This window comes from Perca fluviatilis, chromosome 5 (assembly GCF_010015445.1).
Source record: "Perca fluviatilis chromosome 5, GENO_Pfluv_1.0, whole genome shotgun sequence".
Lineage (NCBI taxonomy): Eukaryota > Metazoa > Chordata > Actinopteri > Perciformes > Percidae > Perca > Perca fluviatilis.
Genome location: NC_053116.1, coordinates 21,854,107 through 21,877,073, shown reverse-complemented (window position 1 = coordinate 21,877,073; position 22,967 = coordinate 21,854,107). Strand labels below are relative to the sequence as shown.

Here is a 22,967-nt window from a genome sequence, read left to right as displayed (position 1 = left end):
TCTGCTCATAACATGCACTCCTATCCTAAAAATATGACCAGATTCTCAAAAATATGACCAGATGCACAAATAAATCTAAGTATGCCTGCTCATATCATGTGAGTGCAAGTATGTGCTAGTGAACCTCCTCCCTCCCTTCCTTCCTCCCTCCCTCCCTCCCTCTCACCCTCCCTTCCTCCCTCCCTCAGTAGCCTGCAGCTTGTCCCAGATGAACCCAGTTAAGGGACTGGAAAGGAGGGAAGGCTCTGCGCCTGACAATGACTTGTTACCATCTGTACAACATCCATAAACATACTGCACTGCACACATTCACACAATAGATCAAGATACAGCTGCTGCTGAAAAGGGCGTGTTGGAGTGAATGAGTATGTGTATGTATCTGTGTGTCTGCGTGTGTGTGCATGTGCATCCTCTCCGTGGCAACGATGCCCCAGAGACCCACTGCTGGTCACATTATCATACTATTTAATGCAGTGGGGTTTGTATGGCAGTGGCTGCTGGATCTCTAGACACTGTTGGGAGCTGCTAGTGTAGCAGGGATGTTGTTGTCACAATAGCTGGCTAGACTTGGAGTGTATGATTACCCTCACTACAGTATGGTGCAGAATGTAATCTCCCCTCGGACATGGTCTGGTTAATTGAGCTGTTCCATCAAAGAGATGGATGGAAACAGGGATTTATGTGAGGAGAGAAGGAAAGGGATCTGCAAGGAAAAGAGAGAGAAATGGCAGGGAAGGATGGTGTAAGCAACATAAAAAAGATAAAGAAGAAGGAGAAGAAGGTGGACTTCCTTTTGAAATGCAAAGCACTTTGCATCTTTTAATGCATGTTCACTGCTATAGGTATTGAAGAGAGTAGAGAGATACAGAAGGAGACGTAGGGTATAGAAAAGGTGAAGGTCACATGGGAGGATGGGCTGTAGCAAAAGAAAGAACCATAGAAATTAAATGCAAAAAGATTAGGAGGAGAATTCTGATTATGGTTGACGAAGATTATGAGAGAAAAGCCTGGCCTTGTATGGTCAGATATTTATGCTTTTCATCTATTCATTTTTATGAGATGATAATGTCAGAGACTGGCCAGTTTCCAAATGCCTTTAGTCCTACAGTTGAAGTGGAGAACTGGGGTTGTGTAGGAGGAGATCTGCTCTCAATCTGCCAGGTAGGAGCAACTCTGGGGAAGAGCAGTACTGTGCTGGCCCTTTGCTCCTAAGCCACCTGTTATTGCCTCAGGGCCCCTTTGCCAGCCATCCTGCTCACCAAACACAGATATATCAACACACACACACACACACACACACACACACACACACACACACACACACACACACACACACACACACACACACACACACATAAACACATCTGTACAGGCATAATTTTTGCAACACACTCACAAACAAACGCTCTGCAAATACACGCTGCAGAGATCCTGTTGCAGTGCGCCAAATTAAAGATTCTCTAATGTTGCCTCTCTGGCCTGATTACTTAAACGTCTGCTACTGATCAAAGAGCACACCCGCCACTTTCTGGGGATTCATTCATTAAAGCAGTGATGGGGTAAAATAAGGGTTAAGAGAGAGACTATCTCTTAGACAGAAGTGTCAACAATAACCGTTTCATCTCTGGTTTCCTTTTTATCCTCCTTTGAGAATAGCTGTTGTAAAGTTACAAACTCACAAACACAGATTCAAAGGCTTCTGAGTGAACTCCCTTGAGTTATCTTCCAGCCTGCGTGCACCTTTTTTGATGCCGTGCATGTGTGTGCTTGTGCGCAGTTGCATGTGCACCTTCAAGATGGAGAGGCAGTCCCCTACCCCACCCTTTCTGGTTGCAGCTTTGAGGCTGTTTGATTTAGACTGTGCAAATGGGAGTCAGCCCACTGGGTGTCAAATGGGGGATTGTGTAGACATGCTGTCAGGGTTTGCTAGAGAATACATTGTGGTGATTTAGGGAGCTAAGGGTCAGATGGATTGACAGGCCAGTCACGGATAAATGATTATAGAGAATTGAGGAGGAGGGAAGGAGGCCAGGAAAAAAGGGGAGAATAAAATTTGCACAGGTAAAATGAGGCAGGCAGGGAGGAAAACCTAAAGATGGAAAGAATTGATTTAAAAGGTAGCAGGATGGTACAGACATGGTGAAAAGGCTGTTATGGAAGATGAGACAAAGTGGAAGAAGAATTTCTCTGAACCACCTTGTTCCAGTCATCATTTAGGAGTCCTGTTCTCTCTTCTTAGACAGCTAGAGCCAACCTTTCAACCCAGGTAATCCATTTGTCCTTTTACTGCCTCTGTGTTGCTATTCTTTCCCCTACTCTTCCCGCCATGCACTTCTTTAGTTTCACTTGTCATATCAGTATTCACGCAGAGGTGGACAGAAAAGCCCACATCGGGGTCTTAATCAAAATAATGACTGAGGCTCCTGATAGCCTTCCCAGAAAGAGGCTCTCAGACAAAGACTCATAAATCCAACCCTATTATACAATTGAACCTGTGATGAAGACTAGGGCACAAATAGAGGCTTCATTTATGGAAATGAATTTAATTTGGCAGAGTGAATTACCTTATTACAGCTTTCAGAAATGATGGTAAGAAAGAGGAGAAAGTGTAGAATTCCCCTGGGTGACAAATATGATATTGGCGGTTAAAATTACAAAACTGGAACCCCATAGTGGATATTACTTGAAACCAGGAGAGAAATTAATTACTGCCAAACCAATAATGAAATTGGAGGTGGTAGATATTGTAGAAAATATCTTAAAATGAGGGCATAAAAAAGCTCCTGCATTCTCTATCACTTTATTTCATTATTATGTTGCAGATAAATGTCTAATTCTGTGAATTATAATTCCTTTAGTCCACATTGTTTAAAATAAAGATCCAGACTGGAAAGCAGCAGCAATAAATATACACATTAGACTGAATATGAATTAGGGGAGATATGAAGCTCCATGTTTGACCTTCTCTTTGCCATCTTGATGCTGTCCTTCTTCTTTTTCTTTCTCTGACAAAATGATGTCTTTGTCTCAGTGAAACAGAGAATTCCCCTTAGCGTCATTCCATCTGGACAACAGTTAGCTCTATCAGAAAGGCTTTGGTGTCCACATCAGTGACTATAATTGCACTAAATTGACCCTCTGTCCAGTGTGTTTTTCCCAACTGCGTCCTTGTGTGCGTGCATGACTCACCATTAACAGTGGCCAGAAAGAGATGACCTCATGAATGAATTAACTATACATTAAATACCAGTGGGTTATTGCCTTTCATTTGTGAAAGATAATGTCAAGTGTCTGATGGACACATTGCTGAGATACTTAAGTTTAATGGCTTCTGTTTTTTTTTGCATCACAGAATATTAATAATGCTTTTATTTTGCCTCTCATTCTTTCCATTATAAAGCTCTTCGTCATTTAATTTATTACAGAAGCTTTTAGCTAATGCTCATCTTCTTCTGCCTCATCAAAATCCCTGTAATGATGTATAACTTATCTTAGAGTCCATAAAGATTTGATCAGAAACTAAAGTAGACACTAGTTTAACCAAAAAAGGAAACTATTATTATTATAATTATTGATTTTTTTATCAATATTATTAGTATAAGTTAGTAGGAGTATTAGTAGTAGTACAAACAGCCTCTAGTTGTATTGTATACTGATATTTTGTAGTTAGATAAAAAGTGCCCTCAATCCACATTTCTAACTATAGCTGGTAAACCTAACATAATTGTACATATGATCTATTGTGCTTTATGCCGTATACAATAAATTATTTTATTTTTTAACTGTTTTATTTGACTTTGCATATAAAGTGAACAGATAGACCAAAGCACAAAAGAGATACAAAGAGAAGCAAAAAATATGGCACAGGGGAATTTGTTAAAATAATGCAGGAAAGACTGCTACACTCTAGAGCCTTGGCTGCAGTACATCAGCTCTTGTTTTAAGTGTGCCCTTACATCCTTGACCCAACAGGTGTCCTTCCACTTAAAAAGAATTAGAATGGCGGGCCAGGAGCGCTGCAAATGCTAGAGCAAGAATACACAAAATTATGTCATTATTTAATTCTAACTGTAAAGTTATATTATTTGTTAATGTTACATGAGAATTTAGCTTAGCCTGAACTAGCCAGCTATGAACCAAATAGGCAGTTAGCTTAATGCTAAATGAAAGTGCTTTTTGACGAGTTGTTTGGGCCAATTGTAGTGCTATGCAGGGCATGTCTTGACAACAAAAGCAGTGGGATTTATAATAATGCGGTAGGATTACAGATGGAGTCAGGTTAAAAGTATCTTAATTAAGCTAACCTCCATTATGCTGCCTTCAGGTTCTTTTGCAAATTCCAATATAGTATATAACATTATAAATAAGCTAATAAGAGTATTTGTTATATATGTTATTTGGGAATTGTCATTATACAAGTCTGGTTTTGATTACATTGCTCAGGCTGTTTATTAAGGGGACATGACAGCATTGGTTTACTAATTTATTGATTTGTTGCTGAGAGGCCAGCTTCATTTTTAATGAAACTTGGGGGCACAATGTATCTCAAAGCTGTAGGATACTTCAGCACTGTCGCTTTGCTCTAAGTTACATCATACTGCTCTACTAAGCTTTTTTTTTTTTTTTTTTCTCAATACTGTTGTATTTTTTTCTTCACATGTGATCTGTTTCCGCTCAAAAATGTTTCTTAATATGCTTGGCATGACTTTCATTTCAGCCCAATTTTTACCTTTGCCAATACTTAAGCTTAGCAAAATGGTTTATTCTAAAAGTCAATAGACCGTCAATGGAATAGCAGTGTTTAGCCACCATTCATACTTGAGTGCATCTTTTGCACAAGTAGTATTTGAAAGTCCTTAGTTTTGCGTGGAGGCTGCAAGTCACAGTTTCACCAAAGTTGAGGAAGTTCTCCTGAAAGACATTTACATTCTGGCACTGAGGCACTATCACAGGCAAGTAGTTAACATGTTTGCCCCCTAAAAGCCTGGACTAGATTGCAACATTGAGGCTTATGCCGGAGCATATACAGCCATTTGCACAGAAGCACACCCAAGAGTTTACTGATCAAGAGGATGTCCCCTTCAGTCTGGGAACTTTGTGCTTCAGTTGAAGATTAATGAAGTCTTTAAATTGCACTGATAACATAGGAAGCAATGTTTTGTATGTTGCAGCCAAGAGAGGAGCAGACAGGAGAGCAAACTTACAACAATTGTGTTTTTGAGGCATTAGTGAGAGTGCTGAATTGAATGCGACTGCTTGACACTGATTGAGTGGCACACATCATTGTCTCAATGTGGAACACAGTGTGGTTTAATACTGTTCTGAATGCATCTAAAGGCTTATTTATTTGGAGCATTTACGTTTAAGTATATTGATTTTGTTTCAGCTGTCTCTTCCCTCCTCTATACCTACACTTCATTTGAATGAACCATAACCGAAATAGATGGGGCGTGAAACACGAGCATCCATTCACACACAAACAGACACAGTGGCCTCAAGTACTGCAGGTGATGTGAAGTAAACAGGCTGTCTGTATTTGTCTCCTCTGCATGTCTCGATGATGTTGTGACTGTAGTTTCTCGCAGGCCCTTTATCTGCTGTGTCAGCCATGATATATTCATTAGGGTTGGATTACAGAGAGTGGGAGGGGGATCAGGTTTTGAGTGGGTTATAATCCCCATACACTGGCCTAATTTAATCTCACCTACTGTGCCATCCTATTACACACTACACCCACCACATGCGTTCAGGCGCTGGCTGGAGCAGAGCAGATGAGGGGCATGCAAGGTTAAAACAGGGTAATGTCAGACAAGAGGCATGGAGACAAAGAGGGAGGGTTGTAAGAAAAGAGCTACAGAGAAGGGGAATTGATTATGAGCAGCAGGAGAGAGATCCAAGTACAGAGAAGGAAATGTCAAGGAGTAAAGAAATGCCAGAGACAAAAGTGGAGGCAGATAGGGTAGAGTAGTATGCTCTTTAAGTTTGTTTTCATGAGTAACATGTTGCTTCTTAACCCCCTTCTGCTTAGTATATTTTGCGATGCCTCCCCATCTTATTATATTTATTTGGCAAAGTTGCAAATTATTTCCATGATAGGGAGACTATACACAGTGAAGTAAGGGTTTATATAACCTATTCTGCTGTTTTCTTTACCATTTATGACCTACATCCCTCTCATCATCCCTTCTTATCTGCTCATAGCCAGAATAAATCAGGCCATGCTAACCTGCTACACACTCCACGCACTATCTACCTGAAGAGGAATCTGTAAATCTGTCTTTGTTAGCCTCTTCTATATGCAGACTTATAAATCAGGTTGGTGTTCGAGTTGTTTGAGTTTGCTCCCTGAATTGATCAGGGGTAATTGGGCATGGCACTACAGAGAGCCTCACACAGTGTCCGAGCTGCAATAATGAGACATCATCAGCCATCGTGCTCTGTTGCAGAGCGGGAAGAATTGAGCAATTGTGTTTTTGTAGCCAAACGTTTTATGTAGCAATTTTTGTAACTCATTTGTTGAAATCTGTGCTGAAGAGAGGACTGACTTAGCAGGAAATGATAAGGAGACATGAGGCTGAGGCTTCTTGGTAATATGAGGAAAAGATAAAAGGCGCAATCCCCAAGAGAAAACACAGGAGCAACAAGAGGAAAAAAATAGATTTATTCAAGGGTGCAGATGTCACAACGGGGGAAGGAGGGAGATGAAGAGAGAGCAGACGAAGAGCAGAAAACGAACCATGTGAAGATAAAAACAGAAACAGGAGAGAATAGACAGGGGGCCCGGACATTGTTAACAAGCTTAACGAAGTAATTATACACATAAGCAAAGACATCCTCCAGGCCTTACACGGTTGGGTGGGGCAGGGGAAGCAGGAGAGAAGGTGGAGTAATGGGAGAGAAAGAAAGGACGTTTATTTTCAGTAACCTCTTAATAATGTTGATTGCACCATTATTAAAGTGGGATCCTGCTTAGGGCGACGAGCAGGAAGTATGAGAGTATGGAGGTTAAGATGGGAGGACAATGTGGGGAAGATTAAGAGGAGAAGATATTGGGAGCAGAGAGATGGGAGGGTAAAGGACAGAGATCCTGTAGCGATTAAAATGTCAGCGTGTGCAGAGGAAGATACACACACACACACACACACACACACACACGCACACACACACGCATTTTCTCAGGCTGTGTGCAGAGTGCCTCTGTGACACGTATTAAACAAGGAACACTACCCCAAACACAAATATTAGAACTGCCTACAGACTCAACTGAAAATCAGCATGTGTTCAGCTGGGACAATTTCATTCTCAAAGGGTGCCATATACTGTGTCATCCATCTTTATATGTCCTTGTTACTTTTTCTCTTCTTTGCTCCCCCCATCCCTTTCTGTCTTTCTATTCCTCTTCTGTCTCTCCTCCATCCAGTAGTCCAGTCAGTCTGGGTTTTATTTATGACTATGTAGTGCTTTTACCAGCCCGTGTTCAGAGGGGGACAAACAATCCAAAGTAAATGTTAGTGACAGGGCTGTTACAAGCTGGGCGGGCGTCATACACACTGTTCCCTGTGTTCCGGGCCCCTCGGCCTGCCTGCAGGGCCCGTCTGCCTCCACAAGTGTCAGAAAATCTAGTTTCTCTTTTCAGTTTGAATAAACAAAAAAGACTCTGAGGTGTTTGAGAAATGTTGTCATGCAAAAGCTGTGTTTGCTTGGCTAGTGCTGGCTGGCAGGATCTGCTGACATGCTGTGTGGGTGTCCTATATAGGAATCAGCACAATCAGCATGTTTTAAGCCATGCTATCATGGGATGCAGATGATTTAGATATCTGCCACTATAGCAGGGGATTTAATGTACCAGAATATTGCCACTGGTCTATTTTCTCTATGAGAAGGTGTATATATGTTGCTCATATATTTGACTGTGGGAGTAATACACAAGAGTATCAACAGCTGGCCGTGAGCATCTTTGTTTTGTGTGTGTCTACAGTATTGTGGATTGTCAGACCTTGTTGGCCTAACTCTCTATGAAAAGCTCATCAACTGGTTGTTTAGCCGCAGGGAAAGGTCACCACAGCTTCCTCTGCATCCCTGTGGCCACTCTCTCTGTTTCTACCTGTTTTCCTCTTTCTCGTTGGAATTGGGGCCGAATCCTTTCTGTCATCTCTCATAACCGAAGCAAAACAGGAAGGAAAGAGAGATGAAAGAGTGTGGTGGAGTTGTGGCCACAGCTGGGGCGTCAGTGTACGGGGAAAAACCCCAGGAGTAAGATGAGGGGGAAAGAAAAGAGGATGCAGGAGGAGGGGAGTGAGGCGCAGTGAAGCTCTGCAAAACAATATAAATAGAGATGAGATGAAACTGCTTCCTCACTTTTTTTGCTTATTCACTCTGTGTGCCTCCTTGAATAGATAATATAAAGCCAAATATACTTGTCACTCCCTTTAACTGTCTGACAGGAGATGACGCACACGTACATACACATACTGATGCAAATACAGGCGGGATGGAACAGGTTGTCTGTTTACTTTCTTTTATATTGCGCCTTGCTGAAAATTGCTGCGCGTTCCGGAAAATGTCACGTCCTTGATCTCTTTGCACCACTACACACTGGTACGTTTAGGGGCTGGAGCTGTGTAGAGACGTGGGGAGAGGGATTTGCAGAGACAGGGGTCTGCTGCAGAGACGGGTCTGTGCGCCTCAGATAACACTGCAGCCTTTGATGGCGCTTGGCCCTCCTCTGTTGGAAATCACAAGCCGCTCCGCCTCAAATAGATCTCCGCCACGGACTCCATTGGTAATGATTGGATTTAGTTACAGAGCAGAAATGGTTCGCTGATGATAATGATAACAGATGCGATGGGAGTTAGTCAGCCACTTAGGTTTGAGGGATTGTATCGATGCTGTGCCAGCCTGCAAATTTCCCCTCAGACTGGACGGTCTGTCTCAGGTTTGATAAAAGTTGATGGCAGAGGTTGATAGAACGCTACCTGTAATTGCATTGTGTATGATGTTGGCTGGGAGGATGTAATGAAGATGCAGTGCAGCACAGATGGAAGACCGTGTTCCATAAGCTTCTTTCTATATGGAGGAGAAGAAGACCGGGAGGGAGGGGTTGGGGTAAAGGAGTTCAGGGAGTGGAAAAGGGGAGTTTCGTACTGATATAAGGAGCGAGAGGCAATCAGCAGGGAGCAGAGAATATAGAACAGAAGTGAAAGAGATAGAAGAGCGCAAATAACAGACTTCAGGCTTTCAGCAAAGACGACAGTCAGGAAGGAGGAACTCTTTCAAGTGTGGGTAGCATGTAGACATAACAGGGGAACTGGAGAAAGCCAGAAATGGGGAAAGAGCAAGAGATGGAGATACAGGAGACGAGATGAAGGTAGGGAGCATAAAGTACAGATACATGAGAGAGAGAGAGAGAGAGAGAGAGAGAGAGAGAGAGAGAGAGAGGGAGGGAGAAGGAGGGGAGAGAGAGAGAGAGAGAGAGAGAGAGGGAGCGAGAGAGCGCGAGAGAGAGAGAGAGAGAGAGAGGGTATGGGGGTATGAGGTGAGGTGGATGATCATGTAGAAGGGGGGGGGGAGTGAAATATTTTCTTCGTGCGGCTGAGCTGGAGTCAGGAGGTTGTCATGGTGATAGCGGGGTGAGAAAAGGAAAGAGAGGCAGGGGTATTGACACCTAGCCCTAGACACTGCACACGGACACACACACACACACACACACACACACACACACACACACACACACACACACACACACACACACACACACACACACACACACACACACACACACACACAGACTAATACAACAAACAAAAAATGAGTCATGCATAACAATACTGACCTGTCACATCCTAAGTAAGTAAGTAAGTAAGTAAAATGTATTTGTATAGCACCTTTCACAGATAAAAATCACAAAGTGCTTCACAATGAAATGCAATTCAACACAAGAAGTCACAATACGAGCACATTGAAATACAAATAGAAAATATAACAAACAACCATAAAAAAACCATCGACTAAGTAAAAGCCTGCTTGAACAGCAGAGTCTTCAGCTGCTTTTTAAAAGATTCGACAGAATCCACACAACGTAGCGAGAGAGGCAAGTCATTCCACAGCCTAGGAGCCACTGCTTGGAATGACCGATCCCCTCTAGTTTTAAAATTAGTGCGGGGAACCACTAATAGCATCTGACCTAATGATCTCAGACTACGGGTGGGGGTATGTAGCTGTATCAAATCAGAGATGTAGAAAGGAACTTGACCGTGCAAGGCTCTGAAAGTAATGACAAGAATTTTAAATTGAATTCTATACTGGACTGGTAACCAGTGAAGTGCTGCTAAAACAGGCGTGATGTGTGCTCTTTTGTTAATGTGCATTAAAAGCCTTGCAGCAGAGTTCTGAACAGTCTGGAGACGATAAAGCTGATTCTTACTCAGACAAGTAAAAAGACTGTTACAGTAATCTAAGCGTGAAGAAATGAAAGCATGAATGATCATCTCTAATTCATCCTTAGTGACAAGTGGTCTTAACTTAGAGATATTTCTCAGGTGGAAGAAACAGTTCCTAACTAATAATTTAGAGTGGTGATCCAACGACATAGCTGAGTAAAAACCACACCTAAGCTCCTGAGACTCCGGCTGGACAGACAAGCCTAAGTCCCCAATATGATGCTTTATCTCAGGGATACGACTTTCAGGGGCCATAATTAGAGTTTCTGTTTTTTCTGAGTTCAAAAGCAGAAAGTTGTCACATAACCACTGTTTGATACTAGACAAACAGTTTATTAAAGATGACAGTTTGGAGAACTCAGTTTCCTTAAAAGAACAGTAAAGTTGGATATCATCCGCATAGAGATGGTACGATATGTCTCTAAATTGACTAATTATCTGTCCTAAAGGAAATATATACAAGAGGAACAGAATAGGTCCCAAGACAGACCCCTGAGGTATCACCACCGCAACTCTGCAGTTTCAGACAATATCTGATTAACATGAACACTAAAACGTCTACCAGAAAGGTAGGATGAGAACCATTTTAAAACTGATCCAGACATCCCAACCAGATCACGAAGTCTATTTATCATAATGGTATGATCGATAGTGTCAAACGCAGAAGAAAGGTCCAATAGGACCAAAACTGTAAAATCCTTTGAATCAGCTGACATCATAATATCACTAGAGATTTTAGAAGTGCAGTTTCCGTAGAATGCCTTTTACGGAAACCAGACTGGAATTTATCAAACAGCTCGTGCTTCTCTAAGAAAAGGGTGAGTTGCTCTGCTACAACTTTTTCTAAAATTTTTGACATGAAAGGTAGTTTTGATATTGGCCTGTAGTTCTTAGGTTGAAGTGGATCCAACGTGGGCTTTTTAAGTACAGGCTTAACAACAGCATGTTTAAAAAAACTAGGAACGACACCAGTTAAAAGTGAGGTATTTAGCATCTCAACAATGCAGGGGCCAATGGAGTCAAAAGCTTGTACAAATAGCACAGTAGGGACAACATCCATAGGACAAGATGAGGGTTTCAAAGTGTGTAGCAGAGAAATTATGTCATTCAGTGTCACAGGTTTAAAAGTGGACCAAAAATGAGCGGGAGACAAGTCACATGCAGAGTTCTGAGGAAGTGATGGTAAGATGTTGGTCCTAACATCTCTGATCTTATTCACAAAGAAGTGGAGGAATTCATTACAGTCCGATTTAGAAGACACACTTGCTTGTGGGCCAGAAGGAGACACTAAAGCATTAATGGTGTCAAATTAAATTCTGGGGTTATGCTTATTTGAGGATATAAGCTGAGAAAAGAAACAAGTTCTGGCCTTTCTCAGCATCTCGTTTAAAGTAACCCTTAGATCCTTAAGGTGAATCCTATGAACCACAAGTTTAGTAGTTTTCCAGAGACGTTCAACTTTTCTACAATCTCTCCTAAAACTTTGGATTGTTTCATCAATCCAAGGACAGGGTTTTTTATGAGGGATAATGCTTGATTTAACAGGTGCTATTTTATCTAAAATTGTTAAACACTGAGTATTAAAAGACTGGATAAAAACATCTGCATCACTGCATCCCATCAGAGAACATGGGTCGAACAAGGCAGAGAACTTCTCAGCAGCATCATGATTCATAATCCGCCTTTGGGCCCTAATTCTCAGGGGCGGAGGATCAAGAGGAAAGTTAATCTCAAAAAACACACAACTATGATCACTCACAAGAACATCTTCCACACGTGCATTTGCTATATCTAGACCAAGAGAGAAGACAAGGTCCAGGGTGTGACCCTTAATGTGTGTAGGTCCAGTAACGTGTTGAGTAAAATTAAAAGAGTCTGTGATAGAAAGGAGATCAGCAGCTGTGTTACATGTAGAATCATCAATATGCAGGTTAAAGTCTCCAATAATTAAGACCTTTTCCAGTTTGATGATAGACGATAGGAAGTCAGTAAAATCAGTAAGAAAGATGTTTGCCGGGCCGGGAGGGCGATAGATCAACACACTATAAAAAGTGTTAAAAGAACCTACTTTGAGCATCTGTGATTCAAAAGAGGAAAAACTTTAAAAGTTTATGGCTCTACATATGAATCTGTCACGATGCACAGCAGCAAGCCCACCTCCACGGCGTGCCATGCGGGCGTCCCAGTAACAAGCAGCCAACAGGACAGAGCTCATTTAAATGAACAAACTCATTTTCCCTTTGCCACGTTTCTGTAGCCTAAGGAACATAAAATCCATATTCTCACTAGTAAAAAGCTCGTTGAGAATAAAAGTTTTATTAGAAATGGAACGAGCATTGAGCAAGGCAAGCCGTAATGATGATGGCAGACCGGCATCCTCAACAGCTGATTGTAACGGAACGGACCGTAAACAGCCGACGCGGTCACGTGATCTCCAGCTGCGGCGAGCGGTCAGTCTCTGGTCAGACAGCACAGCAACAATCTGTATCGGCAGTCTGGGCAGGTCCACGTTCCCACCAGCGCATCGCTGGGACAGAAGAGGTACCCGTCCAACGGGCAGAAACATCCGTGGGTACTGACTGCAGTCAAGCCAGCCTCCACTTCAAAATGAGCGGTCAAACTAGCCACCCCTATATTTCGCGGTGCGCGTATACACTTGCTATTACGGTGAGACCGTCAAAACTAAAAACAGGGAATTTTCCGACGAAGGCAATTTCCCATTCATTTATTCTGTCTGTCTGTCTGTCAGAAAGGGAGAAAGAAAGATTTTAGCACACCTCACAACAACCTGTCATTGCATGATATGCTGAATTCCAAAATAAGAGCCCCCCCAAAACTCATATATACGCTGTTTTGTCTACACATTCAGAAAATTATAAAAATAAAAGTCCTAGCTTCCACAGACCAATTTCACATCAGATGGATAGGACACCTTCTCAAGGTGTGATCTACAATGTTTCAGGACATTCTGATGTTGTTTTCCAAAATAAGAGCCCCCCCAAAACTCATATATAGGACGCTGTTTTGTCTACACATTCAGAAAATTATAAAAATAAAAGTCCTAGCTTCCACAGACCAATTTCACATCAGATGGAGAGGACACCTTCTCAAGGTGTCAACTACAATGTTTCAGGACATTCTGATGTTGTTTTCCAAAATAAGAGCCCCCCAAAGCTCATATATTAGCTGTTTTGTCTACACATTCAGAAAATTATAAAAATAAAAGTCCTAGCTTCCACAGACCAATTTCACCTCAGATGGAGAGGACACCTTCTCAAGGTGTGATCTACAATGTTTCAGGACATTATGATGTTTTCCAAAATAAGAGCCCCCCAAAACTTATATATACGCTGTTTTGTCTACACATTCAGAAAATCATAAAAATAAAAGTCCTAGCTTCCACAGACCAATTTCACATCAGATGGAGAGGACACCTTCTCAAGGTGTCAACTACAATGTTTCAGGACATTCTGATGTTGTTTTCCAAAATAAGAGCCCCCCAAAGCTCATATATTAGCTGTTTTGTCCATACATTCAGAAAATTATAAAAATAAAAGTCCTAGCTTCCACAGACCAATTTCACCTCAGATGGAGATGACTCCTTCTCAAGGTTTCAACTACAATGTTTCAGGACATTCTGATTTTGTTTTACAAAATAAGAACCCCCCAAAACTCATATATTAGCTGTTTTGTCTACACATTCAGAAAATTATAAAAATAAAAGTCCTAGCTTCCACAGACCAATTTCACCTCAGATGGAGAGGACACCTTCTCAAGGTGTGATCTACAATGTTTCAGAACATTCTGATTTACAGTTTCAAAATAAAAGCCTGTCAAAGTCAAATATGAGACAAATTAGATATGATTTTGGATTCACTTCAAAAGGAAACGCCCTGTTACCACAGACTAATTCCACTTGAGGGTTGTAGTACACGACCCCTTGGTGTGACCCATTAAGTATCAAGACATTCTGATGTACAGTTTCAAAAAAGCCTCTCAAAGTCTGAAATATGAGACAAATTAGATATGATTTTGGATTCAATTTAAAAGGAAGCGCCCTGTTATCAAGAATAATTCCACTTGAGGGTTATAGTACACAACCCCATAGTGTGACCCAGTAAGTATCAAGACATTCTGATGTATAGTTTCAAAATAAAAGCCTGTCAAAGTCTCAAATATGAGACAAATTAGATATGATTTTGGATTCAATTTAAAAGGAAGCGCCCCGTTATCACAGACTATTTCCACTTGAGGGTTATAGTACACTACCCCTTGGTGTGACCCATTAAGTATCAAGACATTCTGATGTGTAGTTTCAAAATAAAAGCCTGTCAAAATGTCAAATATGAGACTAATTGCATGATGTTGGATTCACTTTAAAAGGAAACGCCCTGTTATCAAAGAATAATTCCACTTGAGGGTTATAGTACACGACCCCATAGTGTGACCCAGTAAGTATCAAGACATTCTGGAAAGCTGGAAAGCATGAAGACATGCTGGAAAGCATCTTCTGTTGGGGGTAGATTTGCTGCTGACGAATCTCTGGTAGATGCTAATCTGTACCTCAGCACATCCAGGTTGGATGTCCATCCAACTTTTTCTTTTGGCCATACAGAAGGAGGGCATACCTTCTTGCCACAGGCAAAGCCTCTTCCAGGCTACCAGAGAGTCCACATTTAGTAATTGCCTGTAACTTACAAAGATGGGTCTTCAGTCTTGTGAGGGCAGTGGCCTTCCCAATCTCTCCTCTTTCGATTTCAATCTTTGTTTCCATATGGACTATATAGTACAAGGTGCCATATGATACCACTGATAATGGGCTTTGGACTTGAGACTAAATTATGTCAGTGTTCCATCTTCTTTCATTTTAGACACATCATACATTGAGTGAAAGAACACCCTGATTTGTCATGCTATATTTACACATTTGGTATTGCTGGATTAAGCACAACCCCACTTTTCCAACAAGAAATCATATGTGTTTCTATTATAATCCCTGGCAAAGTAACCACAAAGTAAATGAAAACATTCTGCATAGATATTAATTTTTTGCATGTTCGCCTATTTTAGGTATGTCTTTATTTATTCCATACATCATGATATTCACATCCAGTCTTTTCTAGTAGGTAAAGCAACTTCCTGACTACAAACATGCTAAGTTTCAAAGCTCTCAGAGCTTGTGTGATTGATCTGCATTAGTTTAGATGCCTTAACTCCCATGGACAGGCTATATTTTAGTCCTTCTTTGGTTTTGGGTTGTGTAACAATATCTGTTAATTTAACAATCTTAGCAGTAAAATATCTTTAGCCAAGAATCAATTTCATATATGGGAGACCCTAGGGATGAGGAAAAACATTGTTGGGTTTAGTTCTACCTCCAGTAGGGGTATCTCAAAAACTAAAGCCCTTTTTGACCATTTGTCACCAGCCTAAATATGCCTCATATTTGAGACTTTGACAGGCTTTTATTTTGAAACTGTACATCAGAATGTCTTGATACTTAATGAGTCACACCACGGGGTCGTGTAATATAACCCTGAAGTGGATTTATTGTTTGATAACAGGGTGTTTCCTTTTAAATTGAATCCAAAATCATATCTAATTTGTCTCATATTCAAGACTTTGACAGGCTTTTATTTTGAAACTGTACATCAGAATGTCCTGAAACATTGTAGATCACACCTTGAGAAGGTGTCCTCTCCATCTGAGGTGAAATTGGTCAGTGGAAGCTAGGACTTTTATTTTTATGATTTTCTGAATGTATGGACAAAACAGCTAATATATGAGTTTTGGGGGGCTCTTATTTTGGAAAACAACATCAGAATGTCCTGAAACATTGTAGATCACACATTGAGAAGGAGTCCTCTTCATCTGAGGTGAAATTGGTCTGTGGAAGCTAGGACTTTTATTTTCATGATTTTCTTAATGTGTAGACAAAACAGCTAATATTTGAGTTTTGGGGGGGCTCTTATTTTGGAATTCAGCATATCATGCAGTTGTCACAGAGGTTGTGAGGTGTGCTAAAATCTTTCTTTCCTTCTTTCTTTCTTTCTGACAGACAGACAGGCAGGCAGATAGACAGACAGGCAGACAGAAAAAAGGAATGGGAAATTGCCTTCGTCAGAAAATTCCCTCTTTTTAGTTTCACCGTAATAGCAAGTGTATACGCGCACCGCGAAATATAGGGGTGGCTAGTTTGACCGCTCATTTTGAAGTGCAGGCTGGCTTGACCGCAGTGGGTACTGCGGCTGGGGAGTAGGCCTAATTCCACCAGCTTCCTGGAAGGAAACCGGCCGCAACCACCGGGACCGTTCTCCGCGACAAGGCCAGAGAACCCCCGTCCAGAAAGATCGCCTAGTCTTGACCTGAGCTCCAGCTCTACAGCCCCGTCTCCGCGGTCTCTTCTTGGGATTACCAGGGCTCCTGGATGTAAACAGGAGCCGGTGTTATGTGCCTTCTGGTTTTTCCACCTACTGGTTTCCGAGCCTGTCCAGATGCCGTGTAAACCTATCAACCTACCCACGTCAACAGATTCGCTACATATTCATAAACATTTTACTGGCCTTTGCATGTCGCAACTCAAATCAAAACTATACTGAACTGAACTGAAAATCTGAGCTCTACATTACTATAATATTGTACAGCGGGAAAAATGTTTTTTAAAAGTAATTAGGATGATCCGTGTCGCGCTTGATTCGAACCTCCCTCAGCAAAAATAAAAACTTAAGAGTCCACTTCACCATCCACTACACTATCACACTATTACGTTTATTACACCAGCCTCTGGGACATCACTTTGTTTTCTTTTCCGTCAGTAGGTCATGAATCACTGTTTATCTGAGTACTCCGAAACAACAGGTTACCTTGATTTAGGCTTAAAAACATAACTATATCATGCACTCCAACCTTCTGCTACACCTCTGCGCTGCCCATGTGCAAGGATTCATCATAAATTATAGCAGGCAGCACACGGATTCTGAAACAATGGGTCTAAAACAACTGGTTACCCTGGGCTGGAAACGTGATCTCGAAGCTCTCAAACAGCTAAAATAGGCTACCTTGGATATGAAAAGAAGCAATATTTATATTGACATGGTTCTACATTTCCAATAGCCTACAACGTTATGTTTACGACGGAAGATAACTAAGTATTTGAAACCCCTACAATACAAAGTTCTGTTTAAGAAATTTGAAAATAGTTGGCGCCCAACCTTTGAATTGTTTTCGTTGTAGCCTATAGGCTCTATGTCACCACCCGGATATCAGAAGATCAGTTTTGAAATTGGTGTAAGATGAAAGGTGAACGTTGTTTTCAACACTCGTCTTAAGAGTGCATCGTTGCAAGTTGTTTCGAACCAATTCAGAACAAGCTCCGTGTGATTGCAAGATAAATGAGGTTGGAAAACGGTGTGTGGGAATATTGGCGAACATGGTAAGGTATGTTTTTAAGCCTAAATCAAGGTAACCTGTTGTTTCGGAGTACTCAGATAAACAGTGATTCATGACCTACTGACGGAAAGGAAAACAAAGTCATGTCCCAGAGGCTGGTGTGATAAATGTGATAGTGTAGTGGATGGTGAAGTGGACTCTTAAGTTTTTATTTTTGCTGAGGGAGGTTCGAATCCAGCGCGACACGGATCATCCTAATTACTTTTAAAACACATTTTTCCCGCTGTACAATATTATAGTAATGTAGAGCTCAGATTTTCAGTTCAGTTCAGTATAGTTTTGATTTGAGTTGCGACATGCAAAGGCCAGTAAAATGTTTATGAATATGGTTGATAGGTTTACACGGCATCTGGACAGGCTCGGAAACCAGTAGGTGGAAAAACCAGAAGGCACATAACACCGGTACTCAGGTGAGGAGGGAGGACACACGAGGGGGGGCGGAAAGGTTTGTCGGAAACTTTCCCAGCTATCAAAGAGTCCTTCCATAGACACTCTGATGTCCAATAACGACCGTCGATCATAAGTCCGAGTAGCAGAGATGCAATCGTTAGACGATAGGGCTGATATGACAACAAATAAGACGAGTACAGACATGGAAAGTTGACACAGATGTGATGCAGCAGCGGCCAAACCAAACACAGGCGCCATCTTGTATACTTCAGTAAACATACACTCACACTTTCTCACAAAAACCCATCAGCGCACACACACACAGGTGGTGTGTACAAATAAGCTGAGACCATGTTGGAAGCTCAGTGGCCAAATCACCATACAAACTCTGTTTCCCATGTCTCTCTGCTGTCCTTTTTCCCTTACTCCACCTTATTTGAATGGCAGGCAAATCTCCTTAAACTGACTTGTCCTGCCAGACCTAAACCAACCGTCAGTCTGCTGTGTGCGTGTGCGTGCATGTGCGTGCGTTTGTGCAGGTTTGAGCGAGTCTTCACATATCTGAGCTTCACGGTTTTGCTGTGTGTTGATGACACAGAGATATGAGAGAGTCAGAAACAAGCTGATGTAGAGACAAGAAGCAGTGGGGCATGGTTTTCTGAGCCAGTGCACACACTTATATAATAATAATTTGTTTTATATTGATGTTTTTTTAAACACAAAACTTGTACAGAACAAAACTGCAGTAAAAAAAACATATCTGCAGTTACTGCTGAAAGAAATGCTAAATGTATCACTTCTTTGCCTCAGAGGATTTTTAGACTGTTTAGAACAGCAGATGTCAGGGTTTGCATGAACTGAATATAGGTTCCTTTCTGTGGCCTATTAGTAGAGCATGTTTATAGAGAATAGCAATTTACTAAGATGACTTGAATCATGTGAACCTTTCTGACGTCAGAGGTTCTGCAAGTCTGACTGAAAATATTTTGATTTTAACACAGATAAATCTGAAAGATTCACTTGCCATTGCAGTGTGGCAAGAGAGTGAATTATAAAAGAAATACAGCAAACTGCAAACACAGCAGGAAGAAAAAAAAGATTTCCAACTTGAACAACAAACAAATCAATAAAATTGCTCACTCAGAATGTTAGCACTTATATAAAATGTAGTTTTAGTTGATTCCTAACAGACGACAGAGTGCTGAATGATGGAGTTAGGTTAGATAAATTGCCCCACAGTTTATGAGACTGTGATCATTTTTAAAATGTAAGACTTGACTTGGGAGACTAGAGTGTTTAAGAAAGCTACAATATGTTATTTCCTCTTCACTACTTATTTGTTCCTTCTCACCCACACACACACACACCATCACCCTCTTCTCTTTCCTCTCTGATTCCACTCGATAGACATTTACTAGCTGTTTAGGGGCGTTACATCTCCTGCCTCATCCCCAGAAGGCCTTGTATTTGATTAGATGAGGAGCACTTAAGGGGAAGTGCTGCTTTTGCAACTTTTAACAAAGTTAATGGGATTGCCAAGAAGCCATTGCTTGACCTGGTTAATCATTTTGGAGATGCAAATCACCTGGTCCTGTTTTGCTAAAACTGCTGCTCAGTTAACTTGTGATATCTGATTGGTTATGCTAATGCTGTTTGTTTTTGTTGTAAAGAATTTGCAATTGTTTCTATTTCTCTTTTTTTTCATTGCTTTGATTAATATAACAACCGTGGCAGAGATGGTGTGAGGTTGTACTGCTATGCATGGGTGTGAGTCATGTACTGTATGTTTTTATTCACAGACTTTCTGTAATTCATGTGACTTCTTCACGCCGCCACTAGTCCAGCATTAGGCTCGGAAAAAAAAAATCTGTTGAGCCACTGGGGCCCTTCCATGCAAATGTGTTAGCAAAGCACTATGTGTGGCCTTGCCCTGCCAGCAGCTCATTTCCCTGAAGTGGTTTATACCAGGTTTATACCAACCTAGGGAACCCTTGACAAATGTTTCTGGAAATGTCTAAATCTTAGCAATGAGCTGTTGAGCTGCAGAGAGGCTTAGGGCTAAAAATGACATAAATTGAAATATTGTGAAAATAACATACCTGTAGTTAAGAATCTTAGAAACAGAACTTTCTTCCAAATGAAGACATGTCACAATTTCGCATTAGACAAATTCAATTTTTGTTTTGTTTCTTCAGTTAGTGTTTTTTTTCTCAAATGTCTAACCTGTTGTGAGGGAGGTCGCAGGTCACGTACACACCCCGCCCCTCTCCCCGGCATGTGGCGTGCCGATTGTCCCTGTGGAGGTGGCCACGTGTCCTTGCGTGTCACACGAGTCCTTCAGCGCTATACGGGCCACTTATCACCTGACCCGAGGGACCACTCCCTCCTCCTCTCTGTCTGTCTGCTGAATGACGGACTGCACAGCCCCTCCTCAGACATCACTACCTGCAGCAGCCAACACAAACCTGCCCCACCTGCACACTTGATGCAACACAGACAGAGAGGCACACTAATGCTCCTGTTCACGCCTGAGGCTCATTAGATAACCTTAGCACCACAGTCTTCTCTTTAAGGCTCATACAGCTTTCTCTTCTGCTGCTTTATACTGTATTTATGCATGGCTGACTTGAATAACAATGTGACCTGTATGGAAGAAATAAAGTCATGTAAATGCTTATGTTTTGTGCCTTTACATATATGCCATGTTATTGTCATTCAAGCATGTGCTTCAGTAGCTGATTTCCCTCTGGTGCAGTTGCATACTGTCTGTGTTGTTTTAGCTGGTTTGTCATCTCCAACAGTGTTAAGCTGCTGTATCTGGTTTCAGGGCTAACACTGATAGATACAACACTGATGTCAGCTTCTTTTTACTGGCCTGTCTGGCTCCAGTTTGAGCCCCAAAGGCTTTACCAGCACACTCACACGTAAAATCTCCCTTTCACCCATCTGATTTCCCTCTAATTTTACTCTCTCAGGGATGAATGGCTGCATACAAGAATCTCCACTGAGCATCACTTCAAACAAACAGCATATGTCGTTACAAAGTAGAGAAAAACAAGAAAAGAAAGTGGCAGTGAAGGTCAAAATGAACGTCAAATAAGAAAAGGCACAAGTGAGGCTGTTAGCTCCAGGAACAGGAGAAAAGAGGAGAGGCTGGCTCTAAGAGATAAAGAGAGAAAAATCAGAGGCTGTAGGACGGAGCAGGAGACACAAAAGGAAGCAGGGAGGGGAAGAGGGAAGGTCACTCCTAATAGTTCTTCCACGTAATTTCATAATGTCATAATAGCCCCTATTTACTCAAGTTAATGCCCTTAGCTATCTACTGTATGGACAATAAACCATACTGCCACAAGAAAGGATCTTCATAAGCTGTATGTGTTTGTCATTGCATGTTCCTACTGCACACAGAGTGCATAACAAGGTGCCTGTGAGGATGTGTGGTGTGCATGGGGGTGCTTGTATGCATCTCATCCTATATCTTCTGCATGACACGGAGGGTGTGTCCGTAATTACTGCGCTTTGTGCTACATGCACAGACTCTGAGTGATGCTGCTTCTAATGAAGCAAACGATGCCCACAGGCCACCGTGCAGCAGTGGTAGAAGACTTTATGCTTGTGGGTGCATACATTGTGTGTGAATGTATGTAGGTGTATATACAGAATACATATGTCTCAATTAGTCTACACAAACGATCTGATTTGTTCCTTGTCTGTTTCCAATGAGACCGACCGAGTCTGTTTTCTTTCCATATTTATTGAGGTCACAGGTGAATTGAAAGGAAATAAATAAGAGATTCAAAATTGCAGCACTTCCAATATGTTGTGTCGTTAGTCTACAGTCATGATTTTATCAACACAAACCTACCGTTATGATCCATTCTGTTTTATTTTTTAATATTGATACCATACATCTCCATTGCCTGTGACTAACTGACTGACAGACAAGCCATAAGCAAATTACCTTATCAGATGTGGATCTAAGTGAGCAGCAGCTAACATGCTAGAAGAAGAGAGAGCAAGAGGCGGCACTCCATCTGCAAGACCGGCTCCATTAGCTGACAAGAGAGATTAGCTGACCTGCTGACACACAGGCTGATCTCTACTGATACACACTGCAACACAAATGGGCTCATGTGCACACAAACACACACATGCAGGGAATCTGATACACTATTACATTAGTGGTTATGTTTTTGATCGTTACAGGGCTTTTACTGGCCAGCGATCCCATAACCAGATCTCTCTCTTTTCACATCTGTCATTCACACTTTTTTTCTTTCTCTCTTTGTTTTTTACTTCCTATGAATTTTTCAGACTTTTTGTTACCTTTGATCTCCCGCCGGTGTTGCCCTTCTTTTCTTTCTCCTTCCCTTGATCCACCTCTCCTCTCTTTCTCTAGCCCTCACGGATGTCTTAATGAGTCCACTCCCATCCCCTTCAATTATTCACCACTTCTTTTATTCTACCATTCCCATTGTGTCTTAAGGGGAAAAACATCAATAAATAAATCACGCCAGAGGTAGCTTCTTATGTAGTCTTGGCAATAGAAGGGATGACTGTGTGCGTGTTTATTGGTGTACGAAGGAGAGAGAGGGAGAATAGAGATTTGTAGAGAACTTTGGGAGTCTTGTACTTCTGTTTTGTACTTTAATTTTCAGTTGGATGAGTCTAAATGATTTCCCCTTTATA

General features: G+C 41.5%; 1 protein-coding gene across 5 annotated transcripts in view; it reads left to right on the top strand.

Moving 5' to 3' along the window:
• The window catches only part of l1cama (L1 cell adhesion molecule, paralog a), a 49,952-nt gene that overhangs the window by 1,807 nt on the left and 25,178 nt on the right, over window positions 1-22,967 (top strand). Inside the window, exon 1 of one of the 5 annotated variants that reach the window (XM_039801659.1) lies at window positions 17,677-17,871. The exons of 3 other annotated variants lie outside the window; for them this stretch is intronic. The gene's annotated coding sequence lies outside the window, so the exon portion shown is untranslated. Of the gene's footprint in view, window positions 1-17,676; window positions 17,877-22,967 lie in introns of those variants that run through there. One more of the 5 variants, XM_039801658.1, reaches the window with a different exon arrangement.